Here is a 7,344-nt window from a genome sequence, read left to right on the forward strand (position 1 = left end):
TCAGGACCTGAGTTTAACAGTCACATTACAACAGTATTAGGTCTGCAGACTACCACGCTGAAGAATATATCAAGGATTAAAAACTAATGTCGCGACAACGGATTTAGAAAAACTTGTCATGCCTTTTATTTCAGTAGATCCGACTACTGCAATGTGTATTCACAGGGGCGTCACTAAAAAATCAATCAGAAACCTTCTGGCGTCCTGCTCTCTAGTTACGAAGTAAACCACTAAACATCGGAAAAGCAGCTTAGTTATTCATGACGCTAACAATTTGGAACAAACTTCCTAAATCAATGCACCCGCCGAAACACTTCCTATTTTTAATCCGTCTAAAAACCACACATTCCCGTTTGCGTGCGCTCAGCTTTTTGCCAGCATATTCTTTGACAACTGTTGGCCTGCTTTTGCCTCACACCCTAATTTTCACACATGTTCTCCCAGGAGATCCAAGCGCCTTCCACACCTCAACTAAGACCAGCCAGCCTCTCTTAATGTCCCACCCGGGACAACTGTTTCCCACTGCCGCCATATACCAACCTCCAACTCCAGCTCACCCTTTCTAATAAACAAATGTTAGCTTCTCACCAGCTGATTCCGGCTGATTCGGCTTCCCCTCCAGAACATATAAAGTTATCCTACGCTTTCAGAAGACATTCTAGGAACAAACATAAAAGGTCCCCAGCTGAAAACGTTTTAAGAACCAGTAGGGCATAATGTTTCTTAACAATGTCTCAAAAACATCTTAAGAAACCGTATCACCCAAAACATTTGTAAGAATGTTTTTAGAGAACGTTATCCTATCCGTTAAGAAGAACATTCTGGAAACCAAAAAAAAATCTCCCGCTGAAAACATTCCTAGAACAGTGACAGTAACATTCTCAGAAATGTTTAAAAACCAAACATTTCTAGCTGGGTAAGTATTCCCTCAGGTATTCCTGACATCTGTCGTCTCAGCCCTAAACCAGCGGACCTGCGAGAGTCGAGGCAGAACGTGGATCAGGGTATTGAATGATGAAACGAATGGTCCAGCCACCTCTCTGGGGAAAAGAAACGTGAGACCCTCGATGGAATAAGTCAGAAAATCATATGTAAGCTGCAGAGACAGCAAGCTGGAACCGTGCAGCAACCACTGTGTTTCCTCGCCTATTTTATTATACAATGACGGCTTCGCTAATCAGCTGCGCAGATACGGAATACTGTACAGCAGGAGTGAGATGCAAATTATCATCCAGAATGCTACATGCATGTTGGACCGTCACATACGTCTCGCAAGCTACTCCTGAAGCATTTGTTTCTTAAGATGTTTGAGCATTAAACACAACATCCTGGAGCGATAAGCAATGCAGAGATCTAGTGGCTACATCTCAGCGCATATGAAAACAGACGAACAGAACTGGTGACAGAGTCTACGATCTTATGCATTATGAGCAATCCGATTAACTTTATTTTTTTGTCGTATAGTTTTTCACACCGTGCAGTTAGTTTAGTGTTTGTAACATGTGATGCATATAACGTGTGGCCGCGATATTGTTACATTATGGTGACCACGCGTCTGAGACCCAGTGAGATAAACACGAGTGAGATCTATAGACTGCAGCTTAGTGTCTAGGAGCAGGAACATCTGACGACACTTTGATCGTTGAAAACTCTTATACCAGCGTAGCATCGCTAGCCCAGAAGTAAGCAGCGATCTCAGCTACCGATGGCTCACTCGTCTCTCGCTCGCGCAGCACAACCAGGCTCGGTCAGTACAGATGCACGAGGCGAACTGTTGAATGAACCTGCATGAGAGAGAGACAAATAGTAGCTGTATACATGTTATTCTCATTATAATCTATTTTGTTTGTATAACAACTTTTCGTTCCTGGTCTGTCGAGGAAGTCCACCTGCATGCGCTATGCGCCCTCGAGTCCTGCAACCGGGTCTGATTTTCAGACGGCCGCTCCGCCCACACGCGACGTGGCAATACGAACGCCCCGCTACCCGCACATATTGCCAATTAGTTCCGCAACCCGACCCGACCCGCCGGCACAAAATCCGCAACCCGACCCGAACCCGCATATATATGAGCAGTGAAAACGTGTAATTATTAACACACGCAGTTGCATATTTGGCTCAAAAAGCGTGGGATGTTGGTTATTTTCTCCATCTAGGATGACACCAAAAGCCTCCCAGACGTTGGATTTCGCTCTTGAGGAAGAGTTATTGAAAATGCTGTATTCTCCGCTAGAGAGCTTCACCTCAGCCATTCAGAATGTGGCGCGTTCAGCAGCAGATAGATGCGCTGCAGAGGTTATGATTATGCTCGGTCCCGCGGGGGAGAGGTCTGAGGATTTAAACATTAAACTAAATTATTATTATTTAAATATATTTATTATGCAACACCCGCAACCCGACCCGCATCATCTATGTTTTACCCAGAACCAAACCCGGAAAAAAGCGTTTGAAAAAATACCACCCGCAAATCACCTTTTTTGCGGGTCACCCGTCGGGTACCCGCGGATACCCGACCCGATGCAGGACTCTGGGGCACGCCCCCCACTTTGAGGACCACTGCTTTAGGGTCAGATAGCACTGTTTTTGCTTTGTGCTTTTGTTTGTGTGTTCCAATTGGTAATAGGCTACATGTATCTGTGTCCTGCCATCAATATGAAAAAACACCCTGTGTCTCCTTGAGGTGTAACAAACATGTTGATTGAATTTCCTTCCAAACAAAACAGTATTTTAAATCCAACATTATTTACATACATGTAAACTAGCTGACAGTGTTCTTGCCTGTCTTTGCTACATTGTTGCATAATTTAGTTGTTACCACCAACAAAACTTTCTCTGAGCATTATCTTATGCCAGCAGCAAACATGTCAGTTTGCAGTCCAGCCAGTGTCTTTGCTGATTTACTCAAATATTCAGATAAAGCAAAGCGTCAGACCCTCTGAGCAAATTAGTACGTTTTTAGTAACCTGAGAATCTGTGAAACTCAAGGACTACTGTTTCCATACCCACACTCAGCTGTAGTGCTGCAAATAATGGCTAATGTCTACACCACCAGTTCTTACCTTAATAAGGAATTGTAAAATAAATGTAAGTGTTTAGTAGTCCCCTTTGCTGGACTTGCAGTGGAGCATTCCACCTTCCATTTACCTAAATTTTCATGTGCATATTTTAGGTTTGAAATTATACTGGTTTACTTTATATTGGTGCAGTCTCACTTTTGTCAGTTGAAGTGCTACATTATTACAGCATAGTTGCCAGGTTGATAGCTTAATGTAACAGACGGAAAATAGAAACAAGTTCAGTCATGACATTTTAGATCAGAAAAAACAAGAGGCACACATTGATTTTACCATCCTGCCTCAAGGCCTGAGTATTTTAACTCTTTCGGTTCTGGCTACATCTATGTCCCCACACCAGTATAACAGAGTTTAAAATAATTGAATATCTGATTTACAGTGTCCAACGGTAAAGCAGGCACCCCTTTTTAAAGTAATCGTTTTGGAAATACTATCATTCCATTTCTAATGTTTCAATTAACAGGCTTAGAGACTTTGCTTTCCATTATTGCACTTATTTATAACAAGATATGCATATGATTATAAAGGCTCTTACTCAGTTAAATTGTTAAAGGAAAGAGAGGACAGGTGGAAAGATGGAGGTAAGCAGAGAGACAAAGAATGAACTGACATGTTTGAATGGAATTACCCACTGCTGCAAGGAAACAATGTAGTGTGATGTAATAGAAGAGTGAGCTCCACATCCGCCATTATTGTAAGTGTGTGTGTGTGTGTGTCTCTGTGTGTCTGTAATCTATATGAGACAGAGGGGGAGAGATATAATCTAAAAAGGCTGTGAGTTGAGAGTAGGCTATGTAAGTTGATAAAATGAAATTCCTTATCAGGGATCAACAAAACCATATCAGCCAAGATGTAGACTGTAGATGTAACGCATTCAAAAGGAAATGGCGTATCCGCCATTGCTGCTCATTGCTTGTTCTTCCACCTAGGACACACACACACACACGCACACACGCATGCACGCACACACGCACACACACACACACACACACACGCGCGCGCGCACACACAGGCACAGAATGACGTAGGGCTCATGCTGCAAACCACCGTCAGGTTGTTATGGGCGTTAAACAGAATATATTTCCAGTTCAGTAAAAGTTGTTTTAACTGTGTTTCCTACGACAACATGTCCTTCGCGGCACTACTTTGGTATTTGTCAAGCAATACATATTCATCCGCTTCTTCATGAGTGTCAAGAGCACATCAGTACCCGGATGGACTGTCATGGCCGCCGTCGCTGTGGATCCATAGAGAGGAGAGAAGGAAGGCAAATGTTTTTCCTGTGTGTTTTTTACACATTAACCTCCTTCTCATAATGTCGGTCGTTGACGGGACACCACCTGAACTTCCATCGAGTTCCTAGTAAGAAATAACACATTTTCCGTAACTTTAAATGTCTTCGCGTGGGTGGGGGCTTTTTATTTTGGTGTAAAATAACTGCTTATTAAACTCAACAGACACGAACATTTTCGCAAAGTGTCTCACATGTTATCCACGTATCGAGGTATAAAATGCCACAGTGAAATTAAATACGGCAGGGTACATTGTACAGTCCTTTGTTGCTGTCTGTCTACAGCCTTTCACTCTCCCACTGATGCAGCGTTCCCTCGCGTTTCCTAAACTTAGCGACTATGGAGCAAGTCACTCGAAGAAGTGAACACACATTAATTTAGAAGAAAGATATCAAAATAGTGAAGTGGAGGCTGAGATTCGCGTGTTTGTAACATGTTGCAGTTGTCCCTGTGTGATGTTAATGTTCCTAAGGCTGAGTGGGGTTACAGTTATGAGATGAAGCAACTTTACTTTTCATCTCCAAGCTTCATTTATATCTGATGCATGCAGATGGTGTAGCATACCTGTCTGCACTCCAGGTGTTCCCTACAGTCCTGCTCACTTTCATTAAACACATTTCATATACAGTTTATTACAAAGAATAATAGTTGAGTTTTATTTGTAAGCTGTTTATAGTGTTGTCAAGTAGATTACGTTATTAATATACATTGTTTAAGTTAGCCAACGTGTTTGTGAAGACCTTGTTAGCAGATAGTGTACGTTCTTATGTTGAATGAGCTGCTGCTGATAAGTCATTAAATCATGGCAGCCATTTTTTCCTCCAACATGGCTTCCCTGGATCCACAGTGGTGACAGCTGACTGATACATATGGAGTCTAGGCTATTGCATAGCCCCTGCTGACCAACATGTGTCATGATCTATTCAATGGAATTCATGTTTGCCATCTAAGAAAGGTGTAAAAGTTACTCTGTTGAAAAACATGAAAAACAAGACTGCACATTTAATTGATCAACAAATTGTTTGTTTTTATATTGTCATTTAATTTATCGGATCATTTTATGAATTAGTCAGTATAATGTTTTGTTGTTATGCCTTTTCCAATTGCTGGGGTAGTTGTATATACTTCAGGTAGTTTAAAGCAATACTTGTCTCCAGAGGGAGCAGTGAAAAGTCTGATGAGAGGTCCAAATGATCTGACTTAAGTCTGGACAGTTGGAATTAAAGACTACAAGTTTGAAAGTAAAGGACACTCTGCAGTGAGGAGCGTACTGTACCGTTGTAGCGCCTCACCTTTTCTGCAGGTAGAAGGTTACCTGCTATCCTCAATACATGGCCGATCTCTGACCTCACTGTTTGTTGTCTGTTGCATTGTGGGTAATGTAGATTTTTACAAGGTAAACTACTGTAATGTTTGCCGTTAACAATAATCCTTGCCACTGGTTGTGCTTCCATTGTTTGTTAGAGAGTGTCTGAGGTTTCTTTTTTTATTGATTGTTTAAGGCTTATATCCCTGAATGCACATCAATGCAGCTTTTTTTTTTTTTATGTATTTGAACTCATGCAGCTTCTCTCACTTGTAAGTATAAGGGTGATCTTATACAGGGTGTTTTCCTGTTCTTGCTTTGAAATTACTATGATTAAATAGGTGAAAGCTGGTCAATACAACTTTTTTAAAATGTATTTATTTTTTGTACCTTTATGACAATACACACGTAAATACTTAAGGTAGACAAAAAAAAACCGAACACTTTCAAAAGCCAAGGGCTTCATATAAGATGATATATAATTCATTTTGCTGATAATCTTTTATTTTAAATGCTTTTATTCAAAGGCAGTTATTCCTCAAATTGTAGGCATGTCATTCAGCAGTTTGTCTTTTTTAAAGTAAAATAACCAATGAATCTGTGGTTACCAACTGAATTGCTGGTTATGTATTGGAGATTTAAAGAGGACCTGGTGTGTTTACATTACATTACATGTTACTTGTTAGACGCTTTTATCCAAAGCGACTTACATACTCATTACTGTGGGCAATCCCCACAGGAGCAATTTTGGGTGAAGTCTCGCGGGGACACAACGACATGCTGACTGCAGTGGGGTTTGAACCTGTTGTTTGAACCCTGATCCAAACACCAACGCACTAACCACTGCGCCACACGCCTCCCCTCAATTTACTTGTGAACAAACAAAAGTGTATTTAGTGTTACTCACCACAATTCATTGAGTATCTTTGATCCCTACCAAAAGTGCTACATGTATCTCCTCCCTCATTAAACGTTTTGGAAAGCAATTACAAGTAATTCAAATCCTCGATTGTACACATTCATGTTACTTAGTTTTCTTTCTCCAGTCAAATGCCACTGCCACTTTCAGATCAGGGGAATAGTTCTAAACTAATATAATAATGTGTATTACCTCACCAACATGCACATGTCTGCTCAACAAAACAGATCCCTGTCCCTGTCATAAAGACGGGTCTATAAATCCAGAGGTCAACAACTCAACAGGATACCTTTGAGTCCTGACTGCCAAAATGTAGTCTTGTTAAGATGTTAAGGGAAATGTTGTAGTGGCATGTCATCTTCAGATAAATGTGAAACACTCATTGGAAGGCATTATACAAAGGTTATACAACATCTTAAGCATTAGCTACAGTTAGTAATGTGTAAGTGGACTATAGGTCACTCAGCAGCATATACCGCCTTTCATGTGGCTTAAGGGCTGTATAGAATGTATTTTTTTACATTCAAAGATTCTATTCATGTTATCTATTGAATCTTTGAACGTGAGTTGTTATATTTTTATGATGTTTCCAACCTAAATCGAGAAAAAAAAATTGTGCAGTAACGCAGCGTCCACACGGCAGCGTGCGTTGAAGCTTGCCGGTGGGCTTGTCTGAAACTCGACCAACCACCAATCACATGAATCTCCCGCCCCGGACACAAAAGCACGCGGTTTGATTGGCTAGAGCTTGTC

This window comes from Notothenia coriiceps, unplaced genomic scaffold, assembly GCF_000735185.1.
Source record: "Notothenia coriiceps isolate Sejong01 unplaced genomic scaffold, NC01 NC01_scaffold00006117, whole genome shotgun sequence".
Taxonomy (NCBI): domain Eukaryota; kingdom Metazoa; phylum Chordata; class Actinopteri; order Perciformes; family Nototheniidae; genus Notothenia; species Notothenia coriiceps.